This window comes from Artibeus jamaicensis, unplaced genomic scaffold, assembly GCF_021234435.1.
Source record: "Artibeus jamaicensis isolate MK-2021 breed Jamaican fruit bat unplaced genomic scaffold, CSHL_Jam_final contig_388, whole genome shotgun sequence".
NCBI lineage: Eukaryota > Metazoa > Chordata > Mammalia > Chiroptera > Phyllostomidae > Artibeus > Artibeus jamaicensis.
The window spans coordinates 8,476,750-8,499,250 of record NW_026521813.1 but is presented as its reverse complement, the minus strand read 5'-3'; the positions used below and the strand labels follow the sequence as shown (position 1 = coordinate 8,499,250).

General features: G+C 37.7%; 1 pseudogene; it reads right to left on the bottom strand.

Moving 5' to 3' along the window:
* Positions 1-4: 4 nt before the first annotated feature.
* LOC119049748 (ras-related GTP-binding protein D-like) lies at positions 5-21,831 on the bottom strand (annotated as a pseudogene).
* Between the last annotated feature and the right edge of the window lie 670 nt (positions 21,832-22,501).

Below are 22,501 nucleotides of genomic sequence, written 5' to 3'. Positions count from 1 at the left end.
GTTCTTACCGAAGAGTTGCAGCCACTGTTGCTGCTATAGCAACAAGGTCAGAGTTACATTATGGTTTTTTCATTCCCCAGTAAAGAATTACCTTTTTTATATAGCTCCTGCACATTTTTAAATTTTAATACCTAGATATTTTATTTTTATTGTTGCTATGTAATTGATCATTGCTACATAGAAAAATTACTGTTTGACTTTCTTTTTAAAGTATGTATATAGTTTACTATATATTTTAAGCATCTACCTTGTTCTTTTCTTTTTTTCTTGTTTCTTCTAGCCTAAAGAAATTCTTCAAATAATGATAGTTTTGTCCCCCTTAAAATTTTTTTTGCTACTTTCTCTTATTTCATTGTCTTGCTTACGATTTCTAAAACAAGTTAAATAATAGTAGTGGTAGTAGGCAAGTTCATTTTATTCCTCTCTTGGACTCAATATAATGGAGGGGGGCGACTGGTAGCTATCTCATTATTTACTAGTTTTCACTTTCCTATCGATGTGTGTTTAATGGGGCATTTGTATTACTTCTCTTATTAAAAAAATCTGTTCATGTCTTTCCTTGTTAACTTAAGTTGTTAAAAGCCAGAAGAGATCATGGGGTATATTTCCTCATTTTACAGATGTGGACATTAAACCAAGGAGAAGTTAAGTGCCCAGACACTGCTTTTCCCCAAAATACTATAAGACCTTATGTTAAACTGGCTACTGAGCCTGCCATTCTTGTCTATGAAACAGCAGAAGATTGCCCAAACTCCTGCATTTTTTAAATATTTAAAAATTGTTTATCTTCACCCGAGGACATCTTTATTTCATTGCTTCTTTAGACAGAGAGGAAGGGAGAGAGGAAAAGGAGAGAGAGAAACCTCAGTTAGAGAGAAGCACTGATGGGTTTGCCTACAGTACGCACCCGGGACAGGGGTCTGTACAAGTCTGGATGGGGCTTTGCCCATGCCTGGGCCCTTACCTGGATCAAACCAGCCACCTAGGCAGGCTGCAGGAGATCAAACCCACAGCCTTGCAGCTGCAAGATGACGTTCCAACCAACTGAGCCAGTGGCCAGAGCCCAAACTCCTGCATTTTTCTCCTAGAACACGCTGTGTGAAATGTAGTGCACAGTATGTGAGAGTGTCAGTCAGTACCGTGGACAAGCAGGACTGTTTGGCCTGGCCACCCTCAGGTGCTCCCCCTGAAACCTAAGACCAAATTAACATATTTAGACTGAACTCAGGGCCCTGGGAAGAGAGGGAGAGAAACATCAATGTATGAGAGAGAAATATTGATCAGTTGCCTCTTGCACAGCTGTAGTCAGGGACCTGGCCCACAACCTGGCCATGTGCCCTGACCGGAATTGAACCAGTGACTTTTCAGTTCTCAGGCAGACCCTCAGTTCACTGAGCCACACCAGCCAGGGCAAGAAACACTGTCGCTTCTTTTAAATAGAGGCCTGTTGTAATATCCAGCTTCATAATGGCTGTTGATTCTTTGTAGGGGGTCCCTGTGGCAGACTCCAGCCAGCAGAGTCCACCTGTTGTGACTGAAGACAAGAATGAATGAATGCACAGGAGAAAGCAATCCTGTGGAGAAAAAGGGACTGGAATGGCTACTCTCTCAAGAGGAGAGCACCTCTGAGTGCATCAGCTACTCTCTCAAGAGGAGAGCTCCTGGACGCTTGCCTAGACAGGCTTTTATTGTTTTGGGGGGGTCTTACATCAAAGAAGGATTTATTATTACATAGAATATTATTGTCTACATTTTAGGTACAAATCAAGGAAATGAAAATAACATGCAGAGGGGAATGGCGGTGAGTTGATTAGCTCTGTCCTTGGGAAAACTCACACAGGCTTTGGAAGTTACCTTGAAGATAGACAATACACATTTGTTGTTTTAGACCAGGGTGATGGAGTTTCAGCAAGAGCAAGCCATAACAGTCTGTATGTATTTTCTAGGCCTGATTCCTACGGGAAAACTCGGTTTGAAGGTCTGGCTCCTGCCCACCACCTCACTTCTGTAGGTTTTCTGTACAGAGCTGAGTCACAGTTGCCAGGCCAAGACAAACCGGTCCCCTGCAGGTTCCTGCTCCACCTTCTTTGAGACCATGAATACAAGAGATGTCAACAGAGCTCGTAGATTCGTATCTACTGGGGCACTATCAGTTACAACATAAATTTTACTGACCATAAACAGAAATGCCGTTTCAATTCCAAAATTTGACATAAAGAAGTTTGGCAACTTCTCCCAGGTTGGGAAATGGGTAATCAATATCTGAACCATTTGCTAAAAGCTTCAAATATTGGATGATCATACATTCTTGTCAGGTACGAGCTAAGGAGTCTTTTTTTTTTTCCTAATTCAGCATCTGCAAAGTCATCATTTGCTCTCTGTTGACTATCTCCTTGGGTTTCCAGTTTGTGGTCATCAAACAGACCATCCACTTTATGAATACGCACTTCAAGGTTGCTGTCGATGCTCACTTTGTAAGCCCTGGTCACTGTGAGGCAGAGGCTGGCCAGCCCTTCCATGTAATAATGATCCTGGGATTCAATAACATATCAGTGTTGCTGTTTTCCTGAAGATCACGTCACAGTCAAATGTGGAGTCAAAAAAGTCATTATGTCCTGGCAAGTCCCAAATCTGAAAACTAAAGGAGCAATTCGATACCTTCTCCGCCTGTCTCAATAGTGCTGAGAACAGTGTTTGGTTGGGAGGTATTTTGTGAAAAACAACTTTTTGAATAGACCACCTTCTGTTTCTACTCAGGCCATAAGCAGAATTCTTAGCTTCACTTCAGTGCTAAGGGTGGCGGTAAAGCTTCTTTGCCAGCTGCTGGAAACCTATTTCCAAACTGAGGTTTTGCCTGGATGTTCGTTGGAGCCCCAGAGGCAGGGGCTGTGCGTCCCTGTGCCAGGCAGTGGGTTTGTTGTGTGGCTGAAACTTCACCCCCTACTCCACCCGCCTGTCCCTTTAGGAGTCAGTCAGAGAGCCTAATGTATATTCCTGCTTAAACACACACACACAAGCACGCACAATGCTTAGAAAATTAAGACTCAAAGGAAATTTCCTCAAACCAATAAAGAACCTTCATGTAACACAAATAGTCACATGCCTCTGAAAAGGTAAATATCTGCTGGGGTCAAATAACAGACAGGAATAAAGTCAGCTGAAATATTAAGCCGATATTACTCCCAAAGAAATACCGTAGAGTCAAGGTGACTTTGGGGACTACTGCTGTCATACTCAATATGAAACTGTGTTCTCTGAAGTCATAAAGTATCAGACACTTTGTTGTTCAAAAACGTATCAGTAGCCCTGGCTGGTGTAGCTCAGTGGATTGAGCGCAGGCCTGCGAACCAAAGGATCACGGTTTGATTCCTAGTCAGGGCACGTGCCTGGGTTGCAGGCCAGTTCCCAGGAAGGGACACAAGAGAGGCAACCATACATTGATATTTCTCTCCCTCTCTCTTTACCTACCCCTCTAAAGATAAATAAATACAAAGTCTTAAAAAGAAAAAAATTTAAAAAATACATCAGTAATAGTGAAGCCTTTCTCCCTTGGCTAGTCACTTTGACACAGAGAATCAGCTTCATACTCCAAACCCAGTTCGGGGCTACAGCTAAGGGATTTATAGGTGCAATGATTAGAATTTAGAAAATTTTATGTTCACCAAAAACATATATTATTACAAAGTCCCTGTTTAAAGTGATCATTTAGCTAGCTAAAATCACTTCTAACCCAAACAATTCTTTTGATAAGTTTTCTGATGAGTTGAGGTGTATAATATTTCTAAATAAATGCATGTTTAATTTTGTGTGTGCGTTTTATTCACTTTATGATTAGGGCAACTTCATAAATTACTTGTTTTTTAAATCAGAAAATTTCCTCCCTAAACATGGCAATGTCGTAATGTTGTTTGTTGTTCTAGTAGCAGTTGTACAGAAATTCTCTACAAGGTCATTTCCTTGACATTCTTCTCCACTAATAGTGCGTATGGGACTCTTTTCTTGACACTTGAAACATACATTTGGAGGTACCAAGAGGGTTTGTTGCTGACTGCCTTCTTGTGGTGAGGAGTAAATGGGGTAGCTATGGAAATCGAAGAGCAGTGGTGTCTGTTTTTGTACAGAAAAACATTTCCAAAGAGGATTCTATGTGTCTTTAGGAAAAATAATTTTGGTGCCTTGAGTGTGGTGTATCACAGAAATGTGAGACATGCTGTTCTTGGTGGGGCTTTGTGTAACTGATAGGAGTGACATGTGTTTATGGTCTTTGTGCCTCGAGAAACACAGAAGGAATCTACAAAATTAAGGGTGAAATAATAAATAGGTATACGTTTAATATTCTGAAGACTAAATAATTATTTTGTAAATCCTGACTGAGTTAATATATCAGCTTATGTTCAGCTGAGATTGAAAAGCCTTCATTTAAATTTTATTTTAAGCGTAGAGAATCTTTTGTATCCTTGCATCTAGAGTTTTGTACATCCAGCTTTATACATTTAGTTTTGTTTCCAAATAGAGGATGGAAGATTTGTTAGCTCCTTAAGGAGAAGTGAATTATACAGGATGGGGCACAAGTAGGTTTATATTTGTTCCTGTGGGAAAATAATACAATAATTAATACATAATATTATAAGAATAAATACTGTTTTGCATACTCAGAACTATAAACCTACTTTTGACCCACCCTGTATGCTCTATGTGGAATTGCAGTACCAGAAAGAATCTAGTAAAAAATACTCTTATTGCTTCTAAATGGTGCCACATGAAAAAAAATGATTATTTACCCTGGCTGGTATAACTCAGTGGACTGAGCGCAGGCTGCAAACCAAAGGTTTGCCAATTTGATTCCCAGTCAGGGCACATGCCTGGGTTGCAGGCCAGGTCCCCAGTGAGGGCCACGTAAGAGGCAATCACATATCGACATATCTCTCCCTCTCTTTCTCCCTCCCTTCCTCTCTCTCTAAAAATGAATAAATAAAATCTTTAAAAAATGATTATTTAATTCTCCATTAAAATACATTGAGACAGAATTTACTTTCTTCGTTATACTATTTTATGCTGGGATCCACCAAAATATTCTTATTTCTCTCTGTGTGTTTTTGTTAAAGATTTTATTCATTTAGTTTTAGAAAGAGGGGAAGGGAGAGAGAATGAGAGGGAGAGAAACATCAATGTGTGGTCGCCTCTAGCACACCCCCTACTGGTGACTGGGCCTGCCACCCAGGCATGGTCCCTGACTGAGAATGGAACCAGCAATTCTTTGGTTCTCAGGCTGGCACCCAATCCACTGAGCCACACCAGCCAGGGGTATTTCTCTGTGTTTTTTAACACTGCCATCCCATAAAGATGAAATGCCACTGGGTACAGCTCCCTGCTTGAGGGTTCTTCGTATACAAAAAGAACATTTTTTTGAGTGTGTTCTTTTTTAAAAGAAATGTTTTATTTATTTTTAGAGAGAGGAAAGAAGGGAGAAAGTGAGGGAGGGAAATATCAATGTGTGGTTGCCTCTCCTGCACCCCCTACTGGGGACCTGGCCCACAACCCAGGCATGTGCTCTGACTGGGAATCAAACCAGTGACCCTTGGGTTCGCTGGCAGACGCTCAGTCCACTGAGCCACACCAGCCAGAGCCATGTGTGTTCTTTTATACCTTTTATCAAGAATTATGTTACAACTTAATGTGTTCTGGCTTGGATTCCTTAGTCTTTTCATGTAAATCTCACTTTCCAGCCTTCAACCTGCATTGTGGCACAGAGTCTTCTTTGTGTTCTGTTATGAACATAACCTCGAACTAAACACAATGTGCTAAAAGAAAGGAATGATAAAAAATTGGCAGTACAAAAAGAGCCCTTATCTTTGCATTTTATTGAACTATACTGGGTCCGGCAGGAATAACTCCCCTTTTTTATTGCAAAACCTTTTATTACAAAATCATCAGTACGTAATTCTGTAACATAACAATATCACACTCAAGCGCGCCATATGACATTTTAGGTGAAATGTTCAAATTAAAACTGTAAATCATTATGCCCATATTATTACCCTACCAACAACACTCAAGCAGAACTTATTTCTGCTGGACCCTGTACAGATAGAAGAATATAATTCTTCATTGTTCTCCTTGCCCTTGCTCTATTTTCCCACTTCATTATCATTTTGGGGGACTGATTATCTTGTTACTAGTGTTCTTACACATCATACTCTCCCGATGTTCTTGAAACAGCTCTAATATTGTTCCCATCTCAGAACTATTTATTGATTCCTTTGCCTATTTAATAAAATCTAGGCTTTTGACTGGAGTGGTTATGGCCTGGTCTATTTTAAGGTAGGATGCACGTAGTGAAAGGATTGAGAAGATTTAGGGTTTGATGTTTGATTGTGTGAGAATGTGTACAGTGAAGCAGAGCTATCAAAGAACTCCATGACTCTGAGCTTTGATATCTGAGATTATTGATAACCATCCAGCTAAAAAAATACTTTTCCATGACACATGTTTTTTAACACTACCCATTTCCCATTTCCTAGTATAATGGGAAATATACTATTTCCCATTTCCGAAGGAATCCATGTGGCTTTATTCTTCTGTGTAGATTTAGACTCTTTTGGGTTCTTCTTTAAATACATACTCATCTATTCTGAATCTTTTTCTGTGATGCTTTTGTTTCTGATTATTCTGTGCCACTTTCCAAGTCTTTCTTCTCGGGATATCTTGCTAATTCCAACAACGAGAACAACAACACAATTCCCACTGGTTGGTAATGAAAGTTTGCTTTGAATGAGTGTTCATGACTTGCACATTTTCTCACTTCCTTTTTAGGAAGGACCTTCAAGATCTGTTCTTGAATATATTGATCTGGTCTGTGGTGATGATAAAGAACCTAGTACCTTTCATACTGATGTGAGTATACTTTATTTATGTTTTTTTAGACCAGTCATTAGTGCTGGAGGTGGCTTGAACTGGCTTGCAAGAACTGATTAAGTGTTCGGGAATTGTATGAGCTGATTGTTAAACATAGCCATTATTAAAAATTAAAAGTATATAGCCCTGGCTGGTGTGGCTTAGAGTATTGAGCTCCGGCCTGCGAACCAAAGAGTTCGCCAGTTCACTTCCATCTTATTCATTAATGTAAATGAAAATATCAACCACTCTTTACATTGGAACTGTACTTATTTGTAAATCATATGAGCAACTTACTTGTTAAATTGGACGATAAACAGATTTTGTGGCATAATTATTGGCTATAGAATTTTAAAAACTGATAGTGGATTTTTCCAGAAGTAGCACATTGTATCAATGTTATAAGTATGAACTATAAATCAAGGCAAGTATTTTAAATTAATATTTATTTCAATAATTATACACAGAAATCACTAACAAAACTATATTAACCCTGAGAGTATTATCATGAATTTAGCTTACATATGTAAAATTATTTTTCACATTCTGTTCCCTAAAATGCCAGAAAGCCAGGGTGAGTTTTGTGGGGTCTTTTTAATGTGAAGAAGGTGAAAACAGACACAGGAAGTGATAATGGAATCACGAATCAGTGTGGGTTGCCTGTCAAAGGAATCGAATTTTCTGTATGTCGAAGAAACCAGTCATTAAAGAAAAGCCATCATGCTCATCTAAGGAAGAAATAGATCATCTTTTGCTTCCAGATTGTTGGAATGAAAAACAAGCACTTGTATTTACTGCACGGTACAAATGGCTTGAAATAAAAGAAGATAAGTTAGGATGTAAGGATTACTTAACAGTTCCATATTTGGGACCAAAAGCAGAAAAGCATGTTCATATATCCATGGAATGGATTGCATATTTAGTAACTGCTTAATGGCAGTAATAAAATTACTAGACAAGCTTCTCTGTGAAAAAAAAAGTTACAGAACATACATGATATTTCTAAATCTTATAATAAAATTCAGGATTTTGTTGGGAACCACCCTGTCTGGTTTTGGAAGCTGTAACTCCCCCATGGCTAAGACTGAGTAAAAAGACCTTGGGACCATAAGCCACTAAAGAGATAAAGCTTATCTTCCTGGTAGGGGCACCGCCTCTGCCCTTTTTCACGTCACCCTGCCTGGCCTTTGGCAGATGACTGATTAGCCAATGACAGGTAAGATTCCTCAAGGGATGACCTAAGATAGGCGTGGTCTTGAAGGGGCTCTCAGGGAAGGATTTGGGGGGGCCATAGAAAGAGGAGATGATGGATCCTCACCCCTCGGCTTTGACATAGCCTGAGTCCTCATTCTGTCTACAAGAAGTCTCCTAATCTCTCAGTTGCCTTACTTCCCCAGCCAGACTTAAGCCTGAAACAATGCCTTAAGCCTGAAACAATGCCAGAGATGGGTGCAGCCCTGTGCTGTAAAGGGCAGGTTTCCTAGGGCAATCAGGCCTAAGAAAGAATGCATAAAGTCCTGTGAAACCTGCTTTGCTAGGAATGCCCTCAATTTAATGAAAAGGGTCCAAGCATAGAATGAGTTTATTTCCCCAAAGTTTTATGGCCTGTTAGCTATCTGACCCTGACTCAGAATAAGCCCTCATAGTTCTTGGAATGTTATCTGTTGTTTGATCCTTACTGCCTGACGATGATTGATGAGTTTAACTGTATTCTTGTGCAAATTAAACCTAATAAAAGCCCATTGAGAGCCCAAAATAGCTTCTACTTTGAGAGATTGGCTACTTTTCCTCCCCAAGCAGATCGTGTCTTGGTAGACTTACTCTCATCCGTGGCAGATGAGGGGCCTCTGCGACCAAAGCTCTCCCATGGGATTTGTTAAAGGAATCCATTACTGACCATTTTTAATATAGTGCATAAACAAAATTAAAAAAATATTGATGCTACTATAAAAGTTTTCTGTACTATTTACAGTTTAGTAAAATGTATAGGCCTTTATCTGATAATGAGGGGGAAATAGAATTACAAGAAAAGAAATGGAGAGGTCAGTTGTTTAAATACATGCTACAGCACAACAAGAATTACAGAATGTGATTCAAAATAAATGAAGGTGAAAATACTTAAGAATATTATAGAAGAGAATGCCAAAATCTGTATCATAACTGACGAAGCATCTACAATCTTGAAAAAAGGCACCCTATCGACTTCTCTCCAGTGCACATGTCCGTCAGCTCCTGCACCAGTTGTGTTATTTGTTGCTTGAAAGGAATTGGTGTCAACTACAGTAACGTGCATTGTCAATACACTATTGAATACTTTAAGTGATTGTGGCTTTATTAATAAATATGTGAAAGCAAACTTAATTGCATTTTGTTCTGATCGTGCTAACATAATGCTGGGAAGGAAATCTGTTGTAGCTACAAAGATGTTAGAAAGGTTTTTGAAATGTTTCCTGAACTGTTTAAACTATCAATTGCAATTGTCACTTGATGATTCAATATCCGAAATAAAACAAGTTAATCATTTCCAAATATTTCTTGATAAAAGTTATTCCATTTATCATCAGTCTAATAAAAATCAACACAAGCTTTTAGAACCTGTAGCCAAAGACCTTGAAATCGAAATTTTTAAATGTGGCCTTGTATGGGACCCAGATGGGCAGCATGTAGTTTATAAGCTGCTACTGCTGTAGGGTGTACACATCCTGTATTAGACACGAATTTTCATCATTCTTATTCTGGTAGAAATGGTAGAGATTAGCTACCATTAATTTCTTGCAAGCTGTTGCTACAATGACTGACCTTCTTGAAGAATTTTCACTGCTGTCTACTGCATCACAGTCAAGATCAACTAACATTTCAGAAAGCATAAGAATTAATCAAACACAGCATATGAGCTTTGGAAAATTTAACAATTGGTACTAGAAATCATGAGTCTCAAATCAAAGCTTTGATTTAGATAAGTTTAAAGATACTCCATTTAATAAAATAATAAATGTAATTCTTTTCCTAAGAATATGTTATTCAAAAATGTAATTTAACACATAAACTTATATCTTCTATCTGATAGAAACCAAAATGAAAGGTTTTTTTTTTAAGATTTTATTCTTCTATTTTTAGAGGGGAAGGGAAGGAGAAAGGAGGAGAAACATCAATATATGGTTGTCTCTTGTGTGTCCCCTGCTGGGAACTGGCCTACAACCCAGGCATGTTGCCCTGACTGGGAATCGAACCACAATTGTCTGGTTCGCAGGCCCGTGCTCAATCCGCTGAGCTACACCAGCCAGGGCTTGGCTTAAAGTATTTTTAATTATTTTGAGTTGCTAGAACCTTCTACATGGCTTTATAAATAACTTCAACATGTGTTACTAGTGAAAAAAGGTATTTCATTTATGTGAAATTTTAAAATATAAAATGGATTTGAATGATTTTTAGGAATTTGTAAATAATGTAAAATTAATAATGTTTTCAATTCCTGCAATTGTGCAAAAAGCTAAAAAGATAGCACTGTTACAGTCAACAGTGCTGAAGCTGAAAGTGGTTTCAGCTTAATGAACGTAATTTGTACAAAAGTGAGAAATAGTTTAACAATCGGTTGCATATCAGATTTAATGAAAATAAATTTATTGGGGGAAGAGCAAATTGGAATGCAACTCCATTTGTAAAATCCTGGTCAAATTGCAACCATAGGTGGACTACAGATACAAGTGTTTGGCAAAAAATCAACAAAAGCCTGCTATGAGAATTAGCTAGCTGTACAGGACCTACTGTATGCTTTATCATACGTAAATTGTATGCTATACATTCTCATATAAATTTCTTGAAAGCCAAATGTTAAACTTCTATCAACATGATGCTGTTTAAAAGGAATTTATCAAAGAGATGAAGCTGATGATGATTGTTTTTTAGGAGCTATAGGTTTTTGGAGATTGGCCAACACTGCTAGAGTGGTCCACAATATATGTTCCAAGGAGCTCTGTACCGAAAATCCAACGATTTCCACTTTTGCTTTGTTTTACTTTTAGTCAGGATGCAAAAGAATAGCATGACTTAGATGAGTTCAAAGTTCTGGAAGTTATATCAAATGAAAGAGAAATGGAATAAAAACTGTAAGCCTTTTGGCTCTTGTCTTTCTCATTTCCATATCTGCACTAACACATAACCATGAGCTACTAAGAACTACTAAGAACTCGAATTCAGCAGGACTAAGGCAGTAAATTATTTATTTATTAAATAAAAATAAACACAGTGAAAAAATGTTTTGACTCAAAATTTTTTGTTTTTTTTAAATGTTTCACTATTACCTTTTTAAAAATGTGATAGCTGTAGTGTGCCTGTCAAACTCGTGTGCCATGTGTAATATTACAGAAGAACATTACTGATTGAGTTGGTATAGGCAGATGACTTCACTGCAAATTAGTTTTTTCTATAAAGCAATGTAAACATAGCGTGTTTATCTAAATATTTTATACACACAACAGGGATTATGGTGATAATTATGCAAATTGCACTTAGTAATTGAAATAACCATAATTAAATCATCTTTCTATAGTAGATATGAATTTGAACAAATTTTAAAGTTTAAAATGAAAGCATACTGAAAAATAACCAACTGGAGATACAGGAACTGATAGGGGACTCAAGACTTCGAAAATTTTAGCTTAAACTAAAAAGTTGTAAGTCTAATAAGTAATGTGTATGTTAAAGCTTTTGTTTCAGAAACTACAGATAAGGCCTTTACTGGCTCCTGGGAAAACACCTGACCTCCTGGGGCACTCCTAAAGATCCCTGCCTGGGGACAACTAGAGGCATCCTGGCCTTTGTGTTCCAGGGAGAGACAGACCACCGCCCAGGACAGGAATGTTGCAGTTTCTATCACCTAATCCTCCCTAAATCTTAAAAAGCCTTCACCACACCTTGTTTATTCCCTGGTATAGAAAGTGTGGCCTGGAGGGGGGTGGGCTGGGAAGGGAGTAAAAGGCAGAAAACTGTACTTGAAAAATAATTAAATTAAAAAATTTTTTAATAAATAAAAAAGAAACATCTTAAGTCAGTATAAAAAAAGAAAAGAAAAGAAAGAGTGGCCTGGAAAGAGAAGGCAAGATGGTGTGTTAGGGTATGAATCCACCAGGTTCTCAGATCACTGGCCATCTGAATAAAGCTCCCATAAAGATTCAATCGCTGTCATTGCTTATTGGGTTTGGTAGTGACAGGCAGGCCGAACACTGGTATCTTTTCTGGTTTCAGAACTAGTACTACAACTGGAATAGTAAACAAAATAACTCTATGAAGGTATGTTGCATACCTAATACTGAATGACAATTCCAGATTGCTGTGGCAGAGAACAAGCTGTTATTTAACCAATTAAAGACTGCAAAGTGGGCAATATTGAGACAGTTTCAGTAAATGCTTAATGAGGCTGTCTATTAAAAGTTGAAAAAGAATTGAAATTTAGTTGCCTGAAATTACAATTAAATGTCTAACAAAAATTTTAAACAATTTTTAAAAGGATCAAGCCTATAAGTTTAGCCAGATATAAAACAGCTTGGATTCTTTGAGAATCCAAGTTTGAGAAAGAACAAGTTTTAGATGGATAGGCAGTAAAATAAATTGTTTCAGTTATAGAAATTGCTAGAAAAGTATGAGTTAAAGCCTCAACATGTTTTATTTGTAAAAAGTGTGAAGTTTTTTGGGATGGGAGAAATAGACAGAAAACTATACTTGAAAAACAACTAAATAAAATTTTTTAAAAAGAAAAAAAAGTGTGAAGTTTTTAGTTAAGTCACCAAATGTTGCTTATAGAATATAGGACCTAAGAATATTAGAGATTAATTTATTTAAAATCTGAAGAATTGCAACTAATTTTCTTTAGATTTAGATGAGTTATGTAATATAAGAGACACAACCCAAGTAATCTAGGAATACATTTTGTGTCATAGGACTTAAATTTATGCAAGAAATAATTTTGATTCATGACCTTAAAAGATCAAACTTTATCCAACTTTTTAAATAACCAAAGATTATTTAACCTTTTACATTTGACAGAATAGTTTCGGCAAGATGAGAAAAAATTATTTCTATCACAATAAATGTCATCCCAGCAAAGTTAGGTCAAAAGTCACATTTCATTGGAAATTTTAAGTGAGCCTAATGTTTCCCTTATTTTTGTTCTAAGACAATATGATACAGTTTAAAAATATTTATGCTAAGTTTTCTAAAATAGTTTTTGAAGGTGTCATGGTATAGTTGTTAAGTGTCCATTATATAAGTGCAAATGCTATGAATCAACATCAGCTTATAGGACTGTCGAAGAATTAAGACAATGCATTTGGTCATGTGTACTTAGTCGGTTCATTGAATTGTGGAAGGGTTCTACAAAACTTACTAAATGTACTGGTAACACCAGTTCAAGATTTTCTTGCTACAACAGAAATGGCTAGCTAAACACATAATAAAGAAAAAATGGTAGTTTTCTCCTCAGTATGATGTGAATGATATAAATTTGAAACTCCAAGGAAAAGAAAAAGGTTTATACTCCTTTTTTTTTAATTATATTTTATTGATTATGCTGTTACAGTTGTCCCAATTTTTTTCCCCTTTGCCCACCTCTACCCAGCATCCCCTACTCTCTCAAGCAATCTCCACACCACTGTTCATGTCCATGGGTCATGCATTTAAATTCTTTGACTACTCCCATTCCTTTACTGTATTTTACATCCCAATGGCTACTCTGTAACTACCTGTTTGTACTTCTTAATCCCCTCACCTCTTTACCCTTTCCTCCATTCCCTCTCCCATCTGGCAGCCATCAAAATGCTCTCCATATCAGTGACAGTCTCTGTTCTTGTTTGTTTAGTTTGTTTTTTTAGATTCAATTGTTGATAGATGTGTATTTATTGTCAGCTTATTGTTCATAGTTTTAATCTTCTGTATACTTCTGTTGTATTGTCTGAGATCTGCCACTCAGTAGGCACCTTGACACTCTCTGCATTTTCTGTTTAGTTTTCATTTAATTCTTTTGGGTTCTGCTGATTTAGTCTGTCACCCACTTGCTAAAAAAGTGGAGCAATGTTTTTTTAGGTCTGTATTTGTTTCTCTTTTTTTTTTTCTCATTGCTTTGTTTGATTTCTTAGAAGAGGGGAAAAGACTATCACCAGTTTGTTCATACCAGGAAGTTCCATCCAGCATTGCTCTTCCCAAGCCTAAGGCAACTCTGATCCTCATTCTTTTATTCAAAGTCCTCATACTTCCCTAGGCTCTTTTAATCTTCTTCTCTCTGATATACTAGAATTGGATAAAAACGTGTCTGTTGTTTATCTTCTTGTTTATTCCTTGTTGTGGGTACATGATGGACCCTTTTAGTCTGGATAATTGCATCCTTCAATTCTGGGAAAATTTATTTTATTACTTTTTGCATAATATCCATCTAACATTCTTCTCCCTACTCTTCATTCTATCTCTTGGAATTCCAGTTATCCTTGGAATTCAGTGATCATGTGCCGGATCTCCACTTCTCCTATCCCTTCTCTACTTTTTTTTTAAGTCCCTGGACTTCTTTCCTTTTTTCTGTTTTTGAGAGGTTTTTTGGTTATAAACTTGCAGCCATCTATTAAATTTTTCATTTCAACTCAAAATTCTAATTTACAGGATCTTTTTCTTGTTCTTTTATGGTTTCTCTTCATTAAAATCCTATGCTTACCTCTGGATGCCCTTTTGTTATTTTGTAGTTATTTTAGTTATCTTTTTCCTCTGGGGGGAAATCTTTAAAAATATTGTTTTCTGGGCACTATTTGTTCACCAAGATCCCTTTTTCTCATTATCTTAAATTTTATTTTCCTCTCCACAGCCTTCTATTTTATCCTTGCATAGCCTTTTATGTTTAATCTATTGCCTGGGGAGCTTCAGTTGTGAGTCACTGTGTATGTAGCAGGCCATCTGTTTTTTGGGGGGTATCCTACATATCAGCCCGATACTGAGTTTTGGTTGGTGCCAAATTGCTCACCAGAAGATCAGTTGGTTCTCCTGCAAAATGGGGCTGGAAGTAACAATGTTTCAAAAAGAAACACCATGAATTCTCTTTTTAGCTCTCACTCTTGCCCACAACTAAAATCTGGTGTCTTAGGCCCTGGGTATCTCCTTTTAATTTGATGCAGAGAATGTCTTGTGAGTAGTATGTGGAGATGTATAAGACGAGGAATTTCCAGTTACTACATGCAATCTGTCAACCTCTGTTATGTAGAACCTTATCTCCATCATTCATTGTACCCAGTATCAGTTCTGCGTCAGTCCTGGGTTTTCTGGGGCAAACTGATTTGCTTCTTATGCCCTGTGCAATTAGTTACATCTATTTTCTGTCTCTCAGAATTTCCTCAATTGTCTAGTGGAGATAATAGCTTATAAAGTTATATGGATCAAATGAAGTTATGTATGTTATATGTATAACACAGCATATTGCATGTAGCAATCATCCAACAAATGATAGTTATTTGTGTTACATAACCTTTCAAAATCCCTGACACTCCTAGTAGGCACATTAATTCAGTAGTGATAGCATCCCCCAAATCTCCTCTATTGCTGTTTTGTGGACTTATTAGGAAAAAAATTAGGAAAGCCTTGACTGGTGTGGCTCAATTGCTTGGGCATTGTCCCATAAAGTGAAGGGTCACCTGTTCAATTCCCTGTCAGGGCACATGCCTAGGTTGCGGGTTCAGTCCCTGGTCAGGGCCTATATGAGAGGCAACTGATTAATATTTCTCTCCTTATCTTCTCCCTCCTTCCCCCTCCTGAAAATAAATAATTTTTTTAAAACTAGGAGAAATAAAAGAAATTCATGCTTTAATTCTGCCATTTCAATGTCTTAATTAGTAGAGATTTATAAATTATAACAATATTTAATTATAACTCAGTGTTCTTTATTTTTAAAAGAAATTTTGACTATTTTCATAAATTTCTTAATCTGGATGAATTTTACGATCATGTAGATTGGTCTTCCCCAACCCCCTTGAAAAGAGTATTTTACCCTTGAAATTTTTATTGGAATTACGCTTAAGTAATTTTCAAATCTGGGAAGAAGTTGTGTCTTTGCAAAACTGATTCTTCTAATTCACAAACAAGGTCAGCTTAAATTATAGTTTTTTTTTCTAAGTAAATTTTTGCATTTTTTCATAATGGTCCTATACAATCATGAATTTAATTCTCATGTATTTTATATTTTTCATATTTTACATTTTGCTACTCTGAGTGGAACATTATTTTTAATTTTATATTTGGTCATTACTATATAGAAAAATAGTGATATTTATATGTTTTCCTATTTCGATGGGTTTCCTAGGCAGGGAAAGAAATGCATCTTCTTCAGATATGATCATTTCACTTCCTTTTTCTAATGCCTTTGCTACTTTCTTGTTCTTATAGCATTGCTTATGACTTCCAGAGATATGAGTTGTGATTACAGACATGTTTATTTTTTCCCTTGCTTGAATAGGAGTGTCTTTAGTGTTGTTTGTTTTAATTATTTGTTTTGGGTTAGAGATAAAACATTGTTTAACAAATATCAAGCTGATTTGTATTATGGCTTTGCTGTGTTAAGCAAGAATGTACAAGAAAGCACGCACACATACATATCTCACATTTATTAACTAAAACAAGACAATTATTGGGATTCTAATATCTGAGACCTTTGTGATAGATAATCTAGCTATATTCTCAGAAGAAAAGTGACCAATTTTCTATTGAGAATGGCAGGACTCAGAGGCAAAAGGGAGGGGAAGAGGGAGGGAAGGGCTCTATCTAGCATCTTGGAGTTATCTACCACACAATTCTGGTACCACTTCCAGGGTCCTTTGCTTCCCACACAATTCCATTTTATGATCACACGAACAGTGTGTGGAGACTATACCTCATGATTTAAAAAGTAATCTGCTTGGCATTATTTTATTCTGTCATTAGTAATTAAGCTGAACATGTAAAGAGCAATTATACCATCAATTCACACGCAAAAAGCGTTTGACAAAATTCAGCACTCACTTGTGATGAAAATGTTAAAAAAAAACTTATAAAAAACACCAGTACTTAATATTTAATGGTATAAGAGCAAAATGCTTTCTCTCTAAGATCAGGAACAAGGTGAGGATCTCCATTCTCACCACTCTTATTCAACATAGTGCTGGACATTCCAGCGAGTACATGGAGATAAGGAAAACTGTTCTTATTTGAAGATAGTTGACTATATAGGTAATCTCAAGAAATCTACAAAAAAAATTGAGAGAGAGAGAGAGAGAGAGATAAAGAAACAGCTAGAAATAGTGAGTTCAGCCAGGTTACAAGATCACTGTGATCAATGCGTGAAACTCAATTGCGTTTGTGTGGACGACAGTGATGGTGACCATCACACAGACACCCAGGTTAAAAGTACAGTACCATTTACCACCACTTCAGAAAAACACTTAAGTACAAGTCTAACAAAATATATACTGGGTTATATGCAAATCTAGCAAAATGTATATAGGATTATATGCTGAAAACTGCACAATGCTAATGAAAAAAAATCACAAATGTGCTGTGTTCATGGATTGGTATAGTAAACATGGTATAAAAGTTAATTCTCATGAAATTGATATACAGCTACAATGCAATTCCAATCAAAGTCACAAGATTTTTGAATATTTAGACAAGATTATTGTGAAAATTATATGGAAAGGCAAAGAAACTGGATAGCTAAACCAATTTTGAGAAAAAAGAACAAAGTAGGTAACTAGTATATGAAATTTCAAGACTTACACAGCTACAATAACTTAGACTGGGTGGTGTTGGTGGGGGAGCAGGTAGCCACAGACCAATGAAATGGAATAGAAAACCCAGAAATAAGTGCACAAATGAATACACAAATATCTACAGCTTATTTTTGAAAAAGGTACAAAAACAATGGAGGGAAGAGCTTTTTCAAGAAATGCTGTTGGCACAAGTGAGCATTCCCCCCACCACCAAAATGAACCTCACACCTCATAAAAAATTAACTCAAAATGGGTCATGACCTGACCCAAAATGTAAAATGGGAAACTATAGATACTTCAGACAACACATAGGATAAAATCTTTGGGATCTAACAAGGCTACACAAAGTTCTTAGACTTAATACCAAAAGCATGATCCATAGATGGAAAAATAAAATGGACAAACTGGACTTGGTCAAAATTAACAGTTGCTTTGTGAAATACATTATTGACAAATGAAAGACAAGTTAGATTATGAGAAAATGTTTACAGACCACATTTGCAATAGGAGACTAATATCTATAATATGTAAAGAGTTCTCAAACTTAATAATAAAAAATCCAATTAGAAAATGGACAAGACATGAACTGACATTTCAATGCAAAATACACAAATGGCAAGCACATGAAAAGATGGTCAATATCATTTTCATTAGGAAAATAAGAATTAAACCGACAATGTGACATCACCACATGTATCACAATGGCTGAAATAAAAAACAGTGACAACACCAAATACTGCTAAGAATGTGGAGAAACCTGATGCGTATATTGTTGGTGGGAAGGTAAATGGTACAGGAACAGTCTGGAAAACAGTGGCTATTTCTTTAAGTAAATATGCTAAGCCATATGACTCAGGAATTGCACTATTGGGTATTTAGCCCAGAGAAATGAAAGCGTATGTCACATAAAAACTCGTACAGAAGTGTTTATAGCAGTTTTATTTGTGATAGCCAAAAGCTGGCAACAACCCAATGATGATGTCTTTTGACAAATAAATGGTTAAACTCTCATATGCATACCATGGAATACTACTCAACAATGGAAAAAACAAAGTATTGATACATGAAACAACCTGAAAGAATCTCCAGCAAATTATTTTGTGTACAAAAACAGCCAACCCCAAAGGTTATGTATTGAATAATTCCACTTGTACAACATTCTTGAAATGGCAATTATAGAAACAGAGAACAGATTAGTGGTCTCCAGGGGTTAAGGAGGAGGTGGAGCTGGAAGGGAAGATGGAATGGACACAAAAGGGCAGCAGGAAGAGTCCTTGTGGAAATAGGAATATCTTGTATCACTATTAATATCCTGGCTGTGATACTAGAATTTTGTGAGATGTTACCATCGAGGGAAACTAGGAAAAGTGCACATAGTACCTATCATATTTACTTCTTATGTTAAACAGCTTTATTGAGATATAATTTATATACTGTAGGGTAAGTGGAGGCAGTCTGGCTTCCTCACCCAGGTGTCTGGGTAACTACGGGAAGCAGAGTTCCCACAGCCTTGGAGGGGCCTGATAAGCAGTGTTCTCGCAGCCTTCACACTGGGTCTGATAAACTGCTGCCGTGACATGAAGTGAGCTCACATGCGCAGATTTATATTATGTAATGTTCTGGCAGTTTTCCGGCTTTGTTCCCCTCCAGTACTTAAACAGGTAGGGACTCCCTGCTGGGGGCGATGATGAGGAGAGGCACGCAAGGGGGCAGTGGCCTTAATGGGTGCCATGCTGGGGAGCAAGGGCCACCACGTGAGACATGCAGATGGACACGCAGCTTGCACCATGAGTGGCTCGCCCACCTGTGAATAAAGGCAGGCCAGACATCCCAACAGCTCCATGAATATTCTCCTGTCTGCACAAATACCATGAACCTGCCTGGCCTTGAAGGGTGGCAAAACACATACCAAGCAAGTGTCACTCACTTAAAGTGTACACTTCAATATTTTTAGTATAGTCACAGATATGTACAACTAGCTCTAAAATCTCTTTTAGACTGTAAAACTTTGTTCATACATCCCCTCTCCAGCCCTAAGCAAACACTTACTTAGTGTTAAGGACATTTAATACCAACGGAATAATATGTGGTACTTTGTGACTGCCTTCTTTCACTTAGCATATGTTTTGAAGATTCGTCCATGATTTAGTATTAGTACTTTATTCTTTTTATGTGTGAATGATACATTAGTCCCTGCACTCTAAGACCCCTCAAAGGATGTCTGAACCTGAAGATAGTATAGAACTCTATGTAAACTGTGCTTTTTCCTACACATACATAACTTTTTACTTAATGGAAGCATTTTATGGCTTGTCTTTGGCATTTCTTGTCAGTGTGATTGTTACTCTTGCACTATGGGGGCATTAAGTAAAATAAGAGTTACATGAACACAAGTACTGTGATACTGTGACAGTCACTCTGATAACCAAGAAGCCTACTAAGTGACTAACTAGTGTATAGTGCATAGTGCATGGTTATGTGGACAGAGGGATGGACAGAGGGATGACTCACATCCCAGGTAGGATGGATGGAGCAGGACAGTCCAAGATTTCACTAGGCTACTCAGAACAATGCACAATTGAAAACTTAGGAGTGGTTTATTTCGGAAAATTTTCATTTAATATTTTTGGGCCACAGTTGACTATAGACAATTGAAAACTGCGGAAAAAGCAAAACTATGGAAAAGGCAGGAGAAGGACTACTGTATTCCATTGTATATGACTATTCTACATTTTATTTACATTCATTAGTTGATGGGTATATGTGGGTTGTTTCCACTTCTTGTCTATTGTGAACAAGGCTGCTATAAACATTCCTGGACAAGTTTTTGTATGGACGTGGTTTCACTTCTCCTGGGTATATATCTGGGAGTGGAATGGGGAGGTCATATGGTGACTCTTCTGTTAAATCATTCAAGGAAGTGCCATCCTATTTTCCAAAGTGGAAAGGGCAGGAAGTGGTATCTCATTGTGGTTTTGATTTGCACTTACCTGATGACTGCGGATGAAAAGGGGTCACATGAAAGGACGAATCTAATATCATTTGCTATTGTGGCATCAGTTGCCTAGCAGGCCTATGACCTTGTTAAACGGCACTGCCATTTTACTCTTCTGAGCTTATGTTCCCAGGACTGGAAAATTACTGGAAAAGCAAGAACAGATTGTTACTAACCACTCCCCACAGCCACAGGCAAAAGATAACATTTGAGCAAACTGCAGCAAAACCAGTCGAAACCGCCTGTGTTGCCGCACCCCTCACAGCCCCGCAGCCACACAACAGCAACCCTCACTCCCACCCTTTATAATCCAATAAGGCTCAAAACCCAAACCCCTCAGGGCCAGCATAATTGGAGAGAGGATTCAAATACTTTTCCATCTCTCTGGACTCTGTAGACTGCCGCGTCCTCACCCAGCTTCATGGCCAGTGATCGCCAAGTCTCTTTGGATCTCAGGCCGCTAACACCCACATAACCGAAGGCAACAGTTTTCTAGTCCTGCCCTGTCCGCCAGCCTATTGCTTTCCTCCCAGATTCAGATATGAGGGATGCCTCTTGACTGCCTCCCTTCTAATCTTAGTCTTGTCCTATGACTCAGGGACACCTGACTCTAGGACAGATCTCTGTGTTTTCGGTCTGGTCTTGGACTCAGGGATGTTTGATTCCTGGGGTCACATCTGTCTAGGTCATCAGAGTCGTCCTCTCTGACCTTTCCCTCCCTCAGCATGTTTCCATCCCTGAGATGTCCTCCTTTCTTTCTTTCTTTCTTTCTTAGAGTTCTCGCCGTGGGCAACACTCAATTGACCCTGCCCAAGGACTCCCCACTAGGATATCTCCGTAAGAACTTGAAGGCTCAGGGACTTACAGCCTCAAGCCCAAGCTCTTGATTTTCTACTGCAATATGGCCTGGTCCCAAAACAAACCAGATGATTAGGAGGTCTGGCCTATGAACAAATCTCTTAATTATAATACTATCCTCCAACTTGACCTGTACTATTGCCATCTTAAGAAATGGTCTGACGTTGCTTACATTCAGGCCTTTTTAGAACTCTCATCATCCTGATCTCTACACCTCCTGTCGCATGCTGTCATTTACACCTACTTCCCTTCCTCCTCCATCTTCCCAAGATTTGGACTATCTCCCCCCCTCTGCACCTCCTCTTCCTCCTCCATATCCCCCTTCTGATCCTTTGCCTGATTCTTTAACATTTCTATATTCATATGATGTGACATTGTCATAATAATTTCTTTTACTTTTTTCAAAAATTCCATTTCACTGGTTATGCTGTTATGGTTGTCCTGGTTTTTTCCCTCTTCGCCTCCTCCTACCCATCACCCCCACTCTCTCAATCCCCCCACCATTGTTCATGTCCATGGGCATGTGTATAGGTTCTTCGGCTACTCCATTTCCTATACTGTACTTTACATCCCCATGGCCATTCTGTAACTAACTATTTGTACTTCTTAATTCCCTCACCTTTTCCCCTATTCTCCCCTCCCCCCCCATCTGGCAACCACCTGGTAACTAACTTCTTTGCTCTTGCTGCTTTTAAGATTCTCTCTTTATCTTTAATCTTCTGCATTTTAATTATAATGTGTCTTGGAGTGGGCCCCTTTGCATCCATCATAATTGAGACTCTGTGTTTCCTGGACTTGCATGTCTATTTTCTTCACCAAATTAGGGAAGTTTTCTTGCACTATTTTTTCAGATAGATTTCCACTTTTTTGCTCTTTCTCTTCTTTTTCTGGCACCCCTATGATGTGAATTTTTGTACCTCTTAAAGTTGTCCCAGAGGCTGTTTATACTATCCTCATTTTTTTGGATTCTTTTTTTCGGATTCTT